This window comes from Gallus gallus, chromosome Z (assembly GCF_016699485.2).
Source record: "Gallus gallus isolate bGalGal1 chromosome Z, bGalGal1.mat.broiler.GRCg7b, whole genome shotgun sequence".
NCBI lineage: Eukaryota > Metazoa > Chordata > Aves > Galliformes > Phasianidae > Gallus > Gallus gallus.
In genome coordinates, this window is record NC_052572.1 from 43222715 (window position 1) to 43238883 (window position 16169).

The window sequence follows — 16169 nt, forward strand, 5'->3', positions numbered from 1 at the left end:
CAGGGCCTCAGTGTCTTTCTTGCATTGAGGGGCCCCAAACTGGACGCAGTACACAAGGTGCGGCCTCATCAGTGCTGAGTAGAGGGGGACAATTACTTCCCTGTTCCTGCTGGCAACACTCTTTCTGATGCAAGCCAGGATGCCATGGGCCCTCTTGGCCACCCGGGCACACTGCTGACTCCTGTTCAGCCGAGCAACAATCAATACCCCCAAGTGCATTTCCTCTACACAGTCTTCCAGCCACTGTGCCCCAAGCCTGTAGCGTTGCCTGGGGTTGCTGTGGCCAAAGCGCAGGACCCGGCATTTGGTCTTGCTGAACCTCATCCCATTGGCTTCAGCCCAGCTATCCAGCCTGTCCAGATCCCTCTGTAGGGCCTCACTACCCCCAGGCAGATCAACACTTCCAGCCAACTTGGAGTCATCTGCAAACTTCCTGAGGGTACACTCAATGCCCTCATCCAGGTCGTCAATAAAGATATTGAAGAGGACAGGCCGCAGCACCAACCCCTGGGGAACACCACTTGTGACCGGTCACCAGCTGGATTTAACTCCATTCACCACCACTCTCTGGGCCTGGCCCTCCAGCCAGTTCCTTATCCAGCCCAGAGTGTACTTGCCCAAGCCACGGACTGCCACCTTCTGCAGGAGAATACTGTGGGAGACAGTGTCAAAGGCTTTGCTGAAGTCTAGGTAGACCACATCAACAGCCTTTCCCTCATCCACCAGATGGGTCACTAGATCATAGAAGGAGGTCAGATTGGTCAAGCAGGACCTGCTCTTCATGAACCCATGTTGGCTAAGCCTGATCCCCCAGTTGTCCCACACATGCCGCATAATCTCCCTCAAGACAATCTGCTTCATAACCTTCCCTGGCACTGAGGTCAGGCTAACATGCCTGTAGCTCCTTGGATCCTGTTTACAACCCTTCTTGTAGATGGGAGTCACATTGGCAAGCCTCCAGTCTTCTGGGACCTCACCCGTCAACAAGGAGTGCTGATAGATGATGGAAAGCAACTCGGCTATCACCTCCTCCAGTTCCCTCAGCACTCTGGGATGAATCTCATCCTGACCCATGAACTTGTGGCAGTCCTGTTGGAGTAGTAGGTCTCTGAGTGTTTCCTCCTGAATTGTGGGGGGTTTAGCCTGTTCCTCAGCAAAGACTACCAGGTCAGAGAGTGGAGTACCCTGAGGATAACTGGCCTGACTTTTAAGGACAGGTGTAAAGAAGGCATTCAGAACCTCAGTCTTTTCCTTATCCTCAGTGGTCACATTCCCAGCCTCATCCAGTAAAGAATGGAGATTCTCCTTGGTTCTCCTCTTACTGCTGATATATTTGTAAAAGAGTTTCTTATTCCTTTTTACCCCAGTGTTCAGGCTGAGTTCAAGCTGGGCTTTTGTCTTTCTGGTTTTCTCCCTGCACATCTTAACAGCTTCTCTGTATTCTTTCTGAGTTGCCCATCCCTTCTTCCACAGGAGGTAGATTCTGTTTTTCTCCAGGACCCTCAAGAATAGCTCCCTACTCATCCACACCAGCCTTCTTCCCCACCGACTCATTTTATGGCTCAGGGGGACAGCCTGCTCCTGTGCCTTTAAGACCTCTTTCTTGAAGAGCAACCAGACATTTGGACCACATTACTCTCTAAGACTGAATCCAAGGGGACTCCCCATACTAGTCTTTTGAACAATCCAAAGTCCGCCTTCCCAAAGTCCAAGGTAGAAGTTTTGCTGTTCCTCCTCCTGACTCCACCAAGAATAGAAAACTCTACCATTTCATGGTCACTCTGTCCAAGACAGCCCCCCACCTCCACCAGACCTTCTCTGTTTGTGAACAGCATGTTTAACGGATCAGCTCCTCTCATAGGTTCTCTCACAAGCTGCATCAGGAAGTTATCCTCCATACACCCCAGAAACCTCCTAGACTGCTTCTTCTGTGCTATGTTGTATTCCCAGCATATGTCAGGGAAGTTGAAGTCCCCCATGAGGACAAGGGCTGGAGATCGTGCAGCTTCTGCCAGCTGCTCATAGAACATCTCATCTGTCTCTTCATCCTGGTTTGGCGGACTATAACAGACACCATTAGATGAGTTTGTGTTATAGTACCTTTGTTCTTCCTATCATTTAAAACCCATCATCTTCCGATCTTCCCCACATGTACATCTAATTTGTTCTTTCTATTCGGTGGTAGCCTGAAATTAATGATTATGGTTAAACTCCTTCTAATGACTGTATAGTACTAGAACCATGTCACATGATCTTTTTGGAGGTTATACAATTACCTAAGTGGAGAAAGAATACTAACTGAATAAACAATTATGTATTTTTTATTTTCATTTTCAAGTTCTTTCCAGAACATTCAGATTAACATCAGACTATGATTTGGAATTAGAAAAGGAAGAGCGACCAAAGAAATAATAGAGGTACAATCAGGCAGTACCCTCCAGAGCTGCTAATTCATTTCAGCAACAGGTGTATAAGGAACATGTGTGATATCAGATAGAAAGACTTTGTGAGAATGTTAGCCAGCACCAAATGCCTCTACTGACATCAAAGATACAAAAATTATATCTATTTATTAAGCAAAACAAAAGCAAAAGTGAACAATATTGGAAAAAATAAACCAGAATACAAATTTCAAATCAAAATACAGCATTTCTAGTTTGATCTTTGTATTTTATCATGTAACAGAGAAGAAGTAAACCAAACAACAGGATGATGCTGATCTCTGCTATTTGTCAGCTTGTCTATTTCTTTAACATGCTTCCGTGTTTCCAAAGAATATAAAGAAAAAATTCAGTTCCTGTTTCCTTTAGAGTCTGGACAGTTGTCTAATTTTTCTGCTCTCATTATTAGTATTGAGCCTCCGTACAAAATTGGGTAAGTCTGCCTCTTTCTCCTGTTCTGATTTAAAACATAATAATGTATTTCCTTAATAATTTAAGTAAAGTGTACTTAGGAAAGATGCTTAATAGCATATGTACTCTATTTGTAAACTCTCCAAGAAAAAAGACATTTGATGGAACAATGAATTTTGCATTTCACATATTTCAGATGTCATACTAAGTCTCCAAAAATTAACACAACTCAGCATTAACAACTTGCTTTCATGATTTCTGAACAAGGCAAATACTGTTCAGAAATAAATCTGTTGTTTTTCTTTTCCATTTCAGGAAAACTCAACCCAGCTTGTATTAACATGGATGGAATAACTATTGTCTGTACAACTGAATTAATTTACCTTAATGTAGAACATTTTACTGCCAATTTTGGACAATGGTGTTGTTTCAAACCAACACTGAATTTGCTTTGTCCAATGCTTAACTTAAAATTGGGTGAGAAGATAATGAATTATCGTTGGGAAAGGATAAAGAGAGCTATCTTTTTCTTTGTTTGCTGTAGACCTAGGATGGAAAGATATGATAACCACTTTGAAATTCTACATGGACAGCTGGTTTCTTGTTACACATTTTCTTATCATGGCTTTAGATGCCTTTTCATATATGTGATGTCAAACTCCAGATAATACAGAAGCTGAAGGCCACCATGGCTTGTAAGGTAGAACTTCAGTGTAGAGCAATCAACAAAGGATTAGCTAGGAATTTAAGTAAAGCTTAGTTTAGAGACCACTGACGCTTTAGTCTGGAATTTACTTTTTCTCTTTGTTATATCCCAACTCAGTATACCACTAGCAGTCATCTGGAAGGAATTAGTAAGTATCTTTCCCCCATCAGTAGAGTTTAAGTTGAAATGGGCGGCATAAGTCCCCACACTATTTCCTTAAAGAAAGTTCATCAGAAACCATTCACTAGAAAAACATTCCTTTATTATGAAGCTAGAAATCAGGAGGGAGAATGAGAGACACTGTTGCAACCTGTATGTCACCATAGCAACTGCTATTAGGACAAAAGCCCAGTTTTCAGTGTACAGTGATGAAAATTTAGCCTTCCAACAAAATGCTTTCCCCAAGTATTTCTGCTAAGCAGAGTAAGTGGGAAGGAAAATGATCATGGAAGAGAAAAAGATACAATAGAGAGGGGAACAAGAATCAGTAGAAAATAAAATTACAGATGTCTGTCTTATGCATCCTAAAAAAAGAATCTTAGAAGTGCTTCTACACGCCATTCTCATTCTGCTATGCTGACCTACAAAAACTGCGAATTCTAAACTTTTCCTTCAATAGAAGCAGTATATCCTGATTTGCCACCAACAAATTTCATGGCGACACAATGTAAAGGCAAGGAAGTAACTTCTGTGAACTAATAAAAATGTTGGGACGTCAAGATGGTTCCTCCTCCATTAGTTGAATGACTGCCATTATATGACCATCTGTGATAGCTTGATTTTGGTTACCTACAAGATACACTCTCAGCTGCTTGGTCACTTCCCCTCATCAAAAGGGTAGATGGAGAAAATAAAATAGAAAATACTTGTCCAGGGGAAAGATAATGTAATTGAATACTGTGGAAAAAAACCAAAGACCCATGCCAAGAGGCATGGGACTCGTGGGTCCCAGGAGAGCGGAAAAGAGGGAAGGGTAGAGAGATAGTAGATGGGTCTTAAGAAAAAAAAAATACAAAGCAGAGACAACAATCTGAGGGGGAACATTATTTTACTAAATATGATCTCAGAATGAGAGATAACACAATACAACATGATGCAGTTGAAACTGAGGCCAACAAAACAAAGAGAATGAGAGAGAATGTCCAAAACCGAGACCTTACTCTAAAGACTGCAGGGGGACCATGTGCTTCTCTGCCACGAACAGAGAGACAGGCTGGTGACCCACCAGGAGCTCCACTTTTCTTGCACCTCTGGGCGCAAAGTCATCTGGGGAATGACACTCCTTCCGTCCACTCTGAGAACCAAATACCCAAAAAAGATGGAACCAGAACATTAACTCTTTAAATTCCAATGCTTTACATAATGCTACAATGTGGAATATTGACAACAAAAATCACAAAACCACAATTGAAGCAATTGTTCCAAAGGTTTCTCTGCTGGATCCAAATCAACTTTGTACTTTAGTTGTAGTTGGCCTTTTTTACTATCAATGTTTATAACAAGAAATGTCTTACTATGATAATTATTTAAAGTGAGCCAGGACCAAGTAATACTTTATTCTATGAACTGTGTGTCCTTTTAGGCAGTATTCAATGCAGCAAAACATAACTGTATCAAGTACATGACAGTTTACTGCTCAATGGCTGTGAAATGTATCTGAATTTATTTGTTTATATATCTATCCATCTATCTATCTATCTGTCTGTCTATCTATCTATCTATTTATCTATTTGTTTATGGTTGGAGAATCACTAATGCATTTACAAGCCCAGGAATAACAATCAAAAAATTCTGCAAAAAATTGGAAGAGAAGAATGTTATCAAGAGCAGTTCAAGAGCAGTCAGCATGAGTCAGGCAGGGAGGAGCCTGATGAGATTCATCAGGAGGAAGTGCAGGGTTCTTCACCTGCAAGGAGAGTACACACCAGTAGAGGTTGGGGGATGACCTGCTGCAGAGAACCTTTGCAGAGAAGGACCTGGGTATTTTTGTTTATTAATATCTAAAGGGTGGTGGGAGGGAAATGGATGAAGCCATGTTATTCTTGGTGATGCCTAATGATGGCCTAAATGTTGAGCATAGGAAGTTCCATACAAACATTCTGAAGAACTTCTTTACAGTAAGGGCAACAGAACACTGGAAGAGGTCCAGAGGGGTTGTGGAGTCTCCTTCTTTGGAGATATTCAAGATTCGTCTAGACACCTATTTCTGTGACCTACTGTAAAGTACCTGTTTTAGCAGGGGAGCGGACTCGATCTTTTAAGTCCCTTCCAACCCCTTCAATTCTGTGATTCTATAGCAGTTAAAAGAACAGAGTGGATACAGAAGGTTTGGGAAATAATAAGGAGCTGCTGCCTTACATGTGATGTAGTTGCGTTTACAGGACTGTGCAACACATCACATGAAAGGCTGTTGATCAGTGACATGAAATTCAAGGACAACAGTGATTTAAAAAAAAACAACTCAATACCTTGTGAAAGGACAAAAGCATGACTTTTCAGTTCTAAAAGAGGAATCTAAAGTGAAAATGAACATTCAAAATAAAATAAGATTTATCACTAAAGGTAAATGATCAGCCAGCGTTTATATGACATTTGTATATATGCCATATCTGAAGTATCTAGATACGCATGTGTATAAGATTTAATTATTTTAGAAAGGAAACAAATATCAACATGATAAAGTAAGGACGAGGAGGGATGATATGTGCAACTAACAACAGACTCAGATTAAATCCTCCAGTAATATATTACTGTAACAGATTTTAGGGATCTATAACCTAAAATGGAACTATTTTGTTTTTCCTTACATTAACATTATATACACAAAAACTTTTATTTCTAAAGATGCTTTTTTTTTTTTTTCTTTTAAGAAAAGTCTTTTAATTTTTCTTGTTTGGAGTCTATTCATATTTTTTTCAGTCCTTTTTTAAACAATTTTGGAATTGTTTTTCATTATAATTTTTTTTCATTATAGGCCTGTTATTGCCTTTCCTGCCTTTTCTGAGGAAGAGGGAAAGAATTACTCCTAGATTCATCTGAGTCTGAACCATTCATACAGAAGGTCTTTAAATGATCAACTATATAATTGATGTTTCCTGCATTCCTGCAGCAATTTAATCTAAAATACTGTTTACAAAATACCAAATGACCACTTATTCTCGCAGTTCAGTACAGACCATCAACAATGATTTCTGACTTTTTATGTAGGTTTTCTTTTAAATTCTGTGGAAAAATGGCCAAGTTGATACTTTCCTGCCTTAGTTTTAATTTCTGATAAATCACTTTTCTATGACATCATGCTCTCCACCACACAGCAGCAGTTAACTCTATTCTCTACTTCAGGACACAAATAAAAATTAAAAAAAAGTCCTCCTGATTTTTAAGACTGATTCTGAGGAAAGATGTTCTAATGAATCTGCCACTGCATGGCTGTCTTGGATATTTTATGTACATGTTGATTCCTCCATTAGTGTAAGATTTCTTCAGTTCTGAACTAATTAATGTAACTAGAAAAACCCAGGAAAGAAATCTGAAATAGCAACAAATTTTTAAAACATATTTTTTTTAAACTATGTTTTATGTGTGGCTTCACATAGTCTGTGTCGTTTCTGTTGTTTAGGGACTCTGTGTTTTGATTTTGGGATTTTTTTGATTTCATATAGCTTTGTTTAGCTATTTGCAGGTATTACTTTTCCTGAAATAGTTATACATATTAGAAAAAACCAAAATTCCTTGGATCTTTCTCCCCATAACTTTTTTCTTAAAATAATTTTCAGTCTCTTGCTGCAAACACATTTACAATTAAATAAGTTTACACAATTTCAATTTGTTTGGATAGTTAAAATTATTTCCTGGCACTCTGCTGATTGCAGAACTGATGATGACTATTATCTCTTATCACATCAAAACACAAATCTCTAACACACCTCAATGTGGTATTATTAGGGAGGGAATGTAGTCATCTTTCTAACTCTGGACACAAAAATTAGGAATCCTGCAGCTCAGCACCTTACATGTGAGTCTTCTAAGCACCCAGAGGTTTGTGAACTTAAGTGTTTAAGTTTGATGCTATTTTCACATGGGATGTAATAAAGATGTTTATGATATTTAGTGATGCATTGCTGGTACAATTAAGGACATAATAAAACTGCCAAAAAATTATGCAGATAGATGTTATTCTGTTTGTGCTGATTTAGTTTTTGTAGAGTGTGAAGGATTTCCTGAGGAAGCCAGAATTAGGCTGATTGTGTTTTGATTGCTACCTATAAGATTATTTCTAGAGCTGTTGTACGCAAGAATGCATATATCTACTTTATCTCTGCACTTACACCTTACCACCGTCTACTGAAGTGTTTGAAATTGTAATGATATCTTCTGTGCGGGAATACACAGGACATGAGGAAAGGCAAACCTGGAACTATTTAGCTTATAGAATCATAGAATTGTATGGGACATGGGAGAATGCTTTTAAGCTAAAAGAAGAGATTTAGAGTAGATGCTAGGAAGAATTTTTTCACCCAGAATGGTGAGGCACTGGCACAGGCTGCCCAGAGTAGCTATGGATGCCCAATCCCTGGAGGTGTTCAAGGCAAGGCTGGATGGGGCTGTGGGCAGCCTGATCTAGTGGGTGGCAAATCTGACCACAGCAGGGGGATTGGAATTAGATGGTCTTTTATGTCCCTTCCATCCCAAGCCTTTCTAAAGTTCTTTGAACTTTGCCATGGCCAGCTGTTGACTAATCTTTGTCTATAACTTGTAATTATGAGATTGTCTTGCTCTAATTTGTAGGAGGGAGACAAAGTTCTTTTAATATATGTATACCCAACATGAGATTAAGAAACAACGGTTCAAATGTCGGTCCGACCAGTTTATTACAAATCTTAATCAATCAGGGAGATGGGGAAGGGGAGGTCGGCAACTGTTACAAATTAGGGTGATGAGGAAGGGAAAGCGGGTGATAGGAAAGACAGGAAAGAAGCAAGAATTACATAAAGTGGGGATAGTCACTGAAGGAATGGAATGTTGTTTCTGCATTAGATATTGAAAAGGGGGAATTGATCTGAAGATTGTATTTATATTCTGAAAATTGTTCTTAAAAATAGTTGATGTGAGAAAGTAGAAATATCATATATGTTGGTAGCATATTTTAGAAATATAGTTGCTGAATTATGTGACTAATTCTTGTTTGCAAAACTGCAATGGTTTTTAAATGTTGCAAACAGTATGGTTATAGTATTATGGACTAGTAAGCATATTGTCAGGCTATTCTGTTTGGATAAGAGACTCACAGCAAAAGAATAACAGACTTAACAAACATTAAAGAAGCCAGGGCCTCCATACAAGTCTGGAATGACTCGCTCTGTGGGTGTCATGGTTTTATAACTTTGCTATTGGTATTCCACATCATAACATCATGGACTAAAGAGAAGAACTATGTATCCCAGAGGACCTCACGGTCAGAGAAGGAAGATACATCACGGAAGATACGTCATCTGGTTGTGCACGGTCTTTTTCACTTTCGCTTGCTGCCAGGGAGAGGAGTGGGTGTGCTTCCAAGCCATGCGCCTTCATCAAGTAGGGCTTTCAGTTTCAGAAACTCTCTCACTCTCTCTCTCTCTCTCGCTCTTTCACTCTCTCTCATTTCATTTGATTTATTATCCTTACTTCCAATTAGATTGTATTATATCGTGTCATCTTGCATTCCAACATCGTAGTTAGTAAAATAAGTTCTCCTTCTCAGATTGTTGCCGCTGCTCCATTTTTTTTCCTCGGGAAGCCGGGGGGGGGGGGGGCGCCGCGAGCCTACTGCCCCCTGTCATGGGCACAGATCTATCTAGATAACTCCGTGACAAATTTTTGGTGGAGAACACAGGCAGTCTGAAGCTTTTAACGTTAGTAGGAAAAAAGGATTTCTTTAAGCCAGACTGTGAGACTACAAGGCATTGCTGGTGTTGGTGTGACCTTCATAGATTAGATTATAACTTGGGCAGTCCGCCAAACTCCAGACATTGTACCGAGTGGATTTCATTTGTTTTCTTTTCTTTTTTCCTCTTCGCACCCCCCCTCCCTTTAGCAGTTACCAGCTATGAGGTTGCTCTTTATTGTCAGAGCACTGTATAAGGGATTAAAAGATACCATGTTCCTTGCCAGTTACTGGTCTATAATTAACATCTTGATGTCTTGCTGTGGAATTGTGTTTATATATAACCAAATAAGGGCACTGATAGAGGCACCTGCCTGGTGGCTTTATGCAATGTTGTATAATTTAAATTTTGAGACTTTTGAACCGGTTTCTAGGCTTCCCTCCCAGTTTGTCAAACATTTTTCAAATACCGAGTCAGTGCTCATACTTGTGTGCATGTTATCAATATCCTTGAATGTATTCCTCTTCATTCGTGCTAAGTGGAAGAACTCTCCTCCAAGACCAGAGAATGATGACTGGCAAGGAATATGGAAAGGTTTAGGAAGAATCTTAGAAGCGTGGGGACCAGCAATGTCATGGGATTTCACTCTTGAACATCTGTGGGATCCCGAGAAACTGAGCCAGCATTTGAGTCAGGGACGGTGTGGCTTAGACAGATCAAAGGAAGTACAGCTTATCTGGGGCTTGGCTTGTGCCTACTGTGCTCTGTATAGTACTATTCTGGAGAGAGAGAGTTTCTGAGCGGAGGTGCAAGCCAAAGGGGGAAATCTTCAAGTCAGACCTGATCAGTCACAGCAGACACTAGTAACAGTGTCAGTAGCCCCTGTAGAAGGCAAGAAATGGAAGCGGGTGTCCTCACATCTAGAGCAAAAAAAAAGAAGAAGAAGAAGAAGAAGAAGAAGTGGAGGAGGAGGTAGAGGAAGATCCAGGCAAAGGGGACTTCCTCAGAACCAAGAATTGCAAAAACAAAAACTAAGAGGCATGAAGAGGAGAGCGATGAAGAGGAGATCTCTATTACTGTTCGTCTACCTCTCAAGATGACTGAAATCCAAAGCTCAAGAAAGGAATTTGAAGGACACTCAAATGAAACTATTGTCACCTGGTTGCTTCGCTGTTGGGATAGTGGGGCCAGTAGCTTATCTCTAGATGGTAACAAAGCCCGCCAACTAGGAGACATTGCCAGAGACAAATCTATTGACAGGGGAATTAGTAGATGCTTGGATGGAGCTGCAACCCTCTGGGACCGAATATTAATAGCTGTGAGGGAAAGGTATCCCTACAAAGAAATTCTGCAGCCTGCAATGAAAATATGGGATACAATTGAGAAAGGTATCCAGTACTTGACGGAAATAGCCCTGGTGGGAATGTTATATGACTCTAATTTTGCTCCTAATGATCCACACCAAAACCATGATCCGGAGAGAGTAAGGATAACACCTGACATATGGCAAAAACTTGCAAGAGCAGCACCAGACAGATACGCCCACACACTAGTAGCAACATACCACAGATACGAGAAGACCCCTAGTTTTCAAATGATTCTTACACTTCAAATCTATGAACAACATCTACCCCCAACTCACATTTCCATTTCAGCCGTCTCAGAGTTAGCAAACAGACTGGGTGAAGTACAAGAGCAGGTGTCTCTATTGATTAATCGTGATGAACCCGTAGTAGTATCAGAAATGTTTGATGAAGATCAGGATAAGCAAAGGGGCCTAATGAAAGAACTGATCAAACTAATGAAAATCCAATTAATTAAAGAAGATGGATCCCCCTCCTCACCTGTATCATCAAAAATCTCAGCTATTGAAGGCAAACGCTTTCCTGCTCAAGTGAGAAACAACAATAGGACTGCATCGCGTGTTGCCTTGTGGCGTTACCTCCATGACCATGGAGAAGACATGAGGAAGTGGCATGACCAAAATACTCCTGTACTGCGAGCACGGGTGAGAGAATTACAGAAGAGATCAACCACCAGTGTAGTTGCTCCAGTAACCACAGGTAATGAATAGAGGGGCCCTGCCCACAGTCAGGGGAGGGAGAGGGATAACAGAGTTTATTGGACTGTGTGGATCCGATGGCCTGGCACATCAGAACCACAGAAATATAAGGCACTGGTAGACACTGGTGCACAGTGTACGCTAATGCCCTCGAATCATGAAGGGATAGAATCAGTCCATATTTCTGGAGTGACTGGGGGTTCTCAAGAACTGATTGTGTTGGAGGCCAAAATAAACCTCACTGGTAAAGACCGGCAAAAATACCCTGTTGTGACTGGACCAGGAACTCCATGCATACTTGGTATTGATTACCTCAGAAGGGGGCATTTCAAAGATCCTCAGGGGTATTGATGGGCCTTTGGAATAGCAAATTAAGCAACTATTTAACAACATTAAGCAGCTATCTGTTTTGCCTGGCCTCTCAGAAGATCCATCTGCTGTGGGGTTGCTACAAGTAAAAGAGCAGCAGGTACCAATTGCCACAAAAGCAGTGCACAGACGGCAGTATTGATCTAACAGGGATTCCTTGCTCCCCATTCATAAGTTGATTCGTCAACTAGAGAGTCAGAGAGTGATCAGCAGAACCCATTCACCTTTTAACAGCCCCATATGGCCAGTGCGCAAAGCCAGTGGAGAATGGAGGCTGATGGTAGACTACTGTGGCCTGAATGAAGTCACACCCCCACTGAGTGCTGCTGTGCCGGTCATGTTAGAACTCCAATATGAATTGGAGTCAAAAGCAGCCAAGTGGTATGCCACCACTGACATTGCTAATGCCTCCTTTTCCATTCCTCTGGCCACAGAGTGCAGGCCACAGTTTGCCTTCACCTGGAGGGGCGTTCAGTATACTTGGAACCACTTGCCCCAGGGGTGGAAACACAGCCCAACAATTTGCCATGGGTTAATCCAAACTGTATTGGAACAGGGCAGTGCTCCTGAGCACCTGCAATACATTGATGATATTGCTGTGTGGGGCGATACAGCAGAGGAAGTTTTTGAGAAAGGAGAGCACATAATCCAAATTCTTCTGCAAGCTGGTTTTGCTATTAAGCGAAGCAAAGTGAAAGGACCTGCCCAGGAGATTCAGTTCCTATGTATAAAGTGGCAAGATGGGCGCCGTCACATCCCAGCAGATGTGATCGACAAAATCAGTCGTGTCTCTGTCCAATAATAAGAAGGAGGCACAATCTTTTCTGGGTGTAGTGGGCTTTTGGAGAATGAATGTTCCAAACTACAGCCTCATTGTAAGCCCCCTGTATCAGGTGACATGGAAGAAGAATGATTTCACGTGGGGTCCTGAACAGCAGCAGGCTTTTGAGCAGATCAAACAGGAGATAGCCCATGCCGTGGCCCTGGGGCCAGTACGGACGGGACAGGATGTAGAGAACATCCTCTATACTGCTGCTGGAGAGAAAGGTCCCACTTGGAGTTTGCGGCAAAGAGCCGCAGGGGAGACCTGAGGCCAACTTCTGAGATTCTGGAGTTGAGCATATAGGGGGTCTGAAGAGTGCTATACTCCAACTGAGAAGGAGATCTTAGCCGCATATGAGGGTGTTAGGGCTGCTTCCGAAGTAGTCGGTACTGAGATGCAGCTCCTCCTGGCACCTCGACTGCCAGTGCTGAACTGGATGTTTAAGGGAAAGGTTCCCTCCACCCATCACGCTACTGATGCACTTGGAGCAAGTGCATTGCACTGATTACACAACGGGCTCGAATGGTGAACCTCAGTTGTCCAGGAATCTTAGAGATGATCATGGACTGGCCTGAAGGTAAAGAGTTTGGAATATCACCAGCAGAAGAGGCATCACATGCTAAAGAGGCCCCACCATATAATGAACTACCAGAAAATGAAAAGAAATATGCCCTGTTCACTGATGGATCGTGTTGTATCGTGGGGAAGTATCACAGATGAAAAGCTGCTGGGTGGAGCCCCACGCAACAAGTTGCAGAGGCCACTGAAGGAAAAGGAGAATAGAGCCAATTTGCAGGGGTAAAGGCTGTCCAACTGGCCTTAGATGTTGCTGAACGAGAGAGGTGGCCAATGCTTTATCTTTATACTGACTCATGGATGGTGGCAAATGCCTTAGGGGGGTGGTTACAGCAGTGGGAGCAAAATAACTGGCAACAGAGGGGTAAAGCTATTTGGTCTGCTGAACTGTGGAAAGACATTGCTGCCCGAATAAAGAATATGGTTGTAAAGGTGCGTCACGTAGATGCTCATGTGCCCAAGAGTCGGGCTATGGAAGAACAGAAAAATAACCGTCGGGTAGATCGGGCTGCCAGAATTGAGGTGGCTCAAATAGACTTGGACTGGCAGAACAGGGGTGAATTATTTCTAGCTCGGTGGGCCCATGAGACCTCGGGCTATCAAGGAAGGGATGCAACATATAAGTGGGCTAGAGACCAAGGGGTGGACTTAACTATGGACACTATTGCACAAGTTATTCATGACTGTGAAACGTGCCATAATTAAACAAGCCAACAGGATGAAACCTCTCTGGGAGGAAGGGCAATGGCAAAAGTATAAATATGGGGAGGTGTGAGAGATTGATTATATCATCTTGCCACGATCTTGCAGTGGTAAGCATTATGTGCTCACCATGGTTGAAGCGACCACTGGGTGGCTTGAAACATATGCAGTACCCCATGCTACCGCCAGAAACACCATATTAGGTCTTGAGAAACAAGTTCTGTGGCGACATGGCACCCCAGAAAGATTTGAATCAGATAATGGGACTCATTTCAAAAATTCTCTTATAAATACTTGGGCCAAAGAACATGGCATTGAATGGATTTATCACATTCCCTATCATGCACCAGCTTCTGGTAAGACTGAACGATACAATGGGTTGTTAAAAACTATGCTGAAAGCAATGGGTGGTGGAACATTTAAGCACTGGGAGAAGCATCTGGCAGAAGCCACCTGGTTGTCCACTCTAGGGGATCTATCAATCGTGATGGTCCTACCCAATCCAGCTCCCTACACACTGCAGAGGGAGATAAGGTCCCTGTAGTACATGTAAAGAGCATGTTGGGAAAAGCAGTTTGAGTCCTTCCAGCCTCTGGAAAGGGCAGACCTCTCCGTGGAACTGTTTTTGCCCAGAGACCTGGGTCCACTTGGTGGGTGATGCAGAAAGATGGGGATGTTCAATGTGTACCACAAGGGAATTTGATGTTGGGGGAGTGCAGTCAATAGTTCTATGTATATGTATTAAGCATGATATAATGATTTAGAATAAGGGGTGGAATGTCATGGTTTTGTAACTTTGCTATTGGTATTCCACATCATAACATCATGGACAAAAGAGAATGTATGTGCCTTAACATAGCTTCTAGGAGGATCTGCTTGATCTTCCCAGGCACAGAGGTGAGGCTCACCAGCCTGTAGTTCCCTGGGTCATCCCTTCTCCCTTTCTTAAAAATAGAAGTAATGTTTCTCTTTTTCCAGTCACTGGGAACTTCACCAGACAACCATGTTTTTTCAAATATGATGGAGAGCGGCTCGGCAACCACATCAGCCATCTCCTTCAGAATCCTAGAATGGATATCATCTGGCCCCATGGACTTACACATGTTCAGTTTCATGAGGACTCAGACTTGTCCCACTGTTACAGTGGGACAGAAACCACTCCCCACAGCCTCACCTAGACGCTTGTGGTCCTGGCAGACACGGGAAGCCTGACCACCCATGAAGACTGAGGCAAAGCACTCTTTGAGTACCTCACCTTTTTCTATGTCTGAGGAAGCCAGGTCCCTGTTACTTTTCATCAGAGGGGGAACACTCTCCTTCGCCTGTCTCCTCCTGCCTATGTACCTGTAGAACCCCTTCTTGTTATCTTTCACATCCCTCATCAAGTTCAGCTCCATCTGCACCTTGGCTTTTCCTAATCTTCTACAATCAGGGACAACAGCCCTGTATTCCTCCCATGATACACAGCCTGCTTTCACTTCCTGTACATTTCCCTCTTTTCTCTCAGTTTAAGCTGCAGGTCTTTGCACAGCCATGACCGTCACATGCCTCCCCTAGTCGACTTCTTCTGCTGGGGGACGGAGATCCATTGCGCTCTCAGAAGGGTGTCCTTAAAAAGTCGCCAGCTTTGTTCTGTACCCATGCCCTTAAGGACAGTTTCCCAGGGGATCCCACTCAGCAGTTCCTTGAGCAGCTGGAAGTTTGCTCTCCTAAATCTCTGCCTTTTGCCAGGCCCGTATTCTTCAAGATTACAAACTCCACCAGTGCATGGTCACTCCAGCCCAGGCTGCCTCCAATCTTAACCTCTCTAGTGCTCTCCTCTTCATTAGTGAGTACCAGGTCCAGTAAGGCTTCACCTGGAGTTGGTCAATTTATTACCTGGACCAAGAAGTTGTCCTCAACAGACTCCAGGAATCTCCCTGGATTGTCTGCCACCTGCCATGCCGCTGCCCTAGCAGATATCCCCCATCAGGACAAGAGCCCGTGGGTGCAACACCTCCTGCAGCTGAAGCAAGAAGGCCTCATCAACAGCCTCCTCCTGATCAGGTGGCCTGTAGCAGAGCCCAACCACTAGATGCCCTTTGCTGAACAGATCCTTGACTTTTACCCACAAGCTCTCAGCCTGATCATGGCTGTTCCTCAGACACAGCTCTTCACAATGTATCCACTTCCTCATATAGAGGGCAACTCTGCCCTTAATAAAGGAGAGCATGAT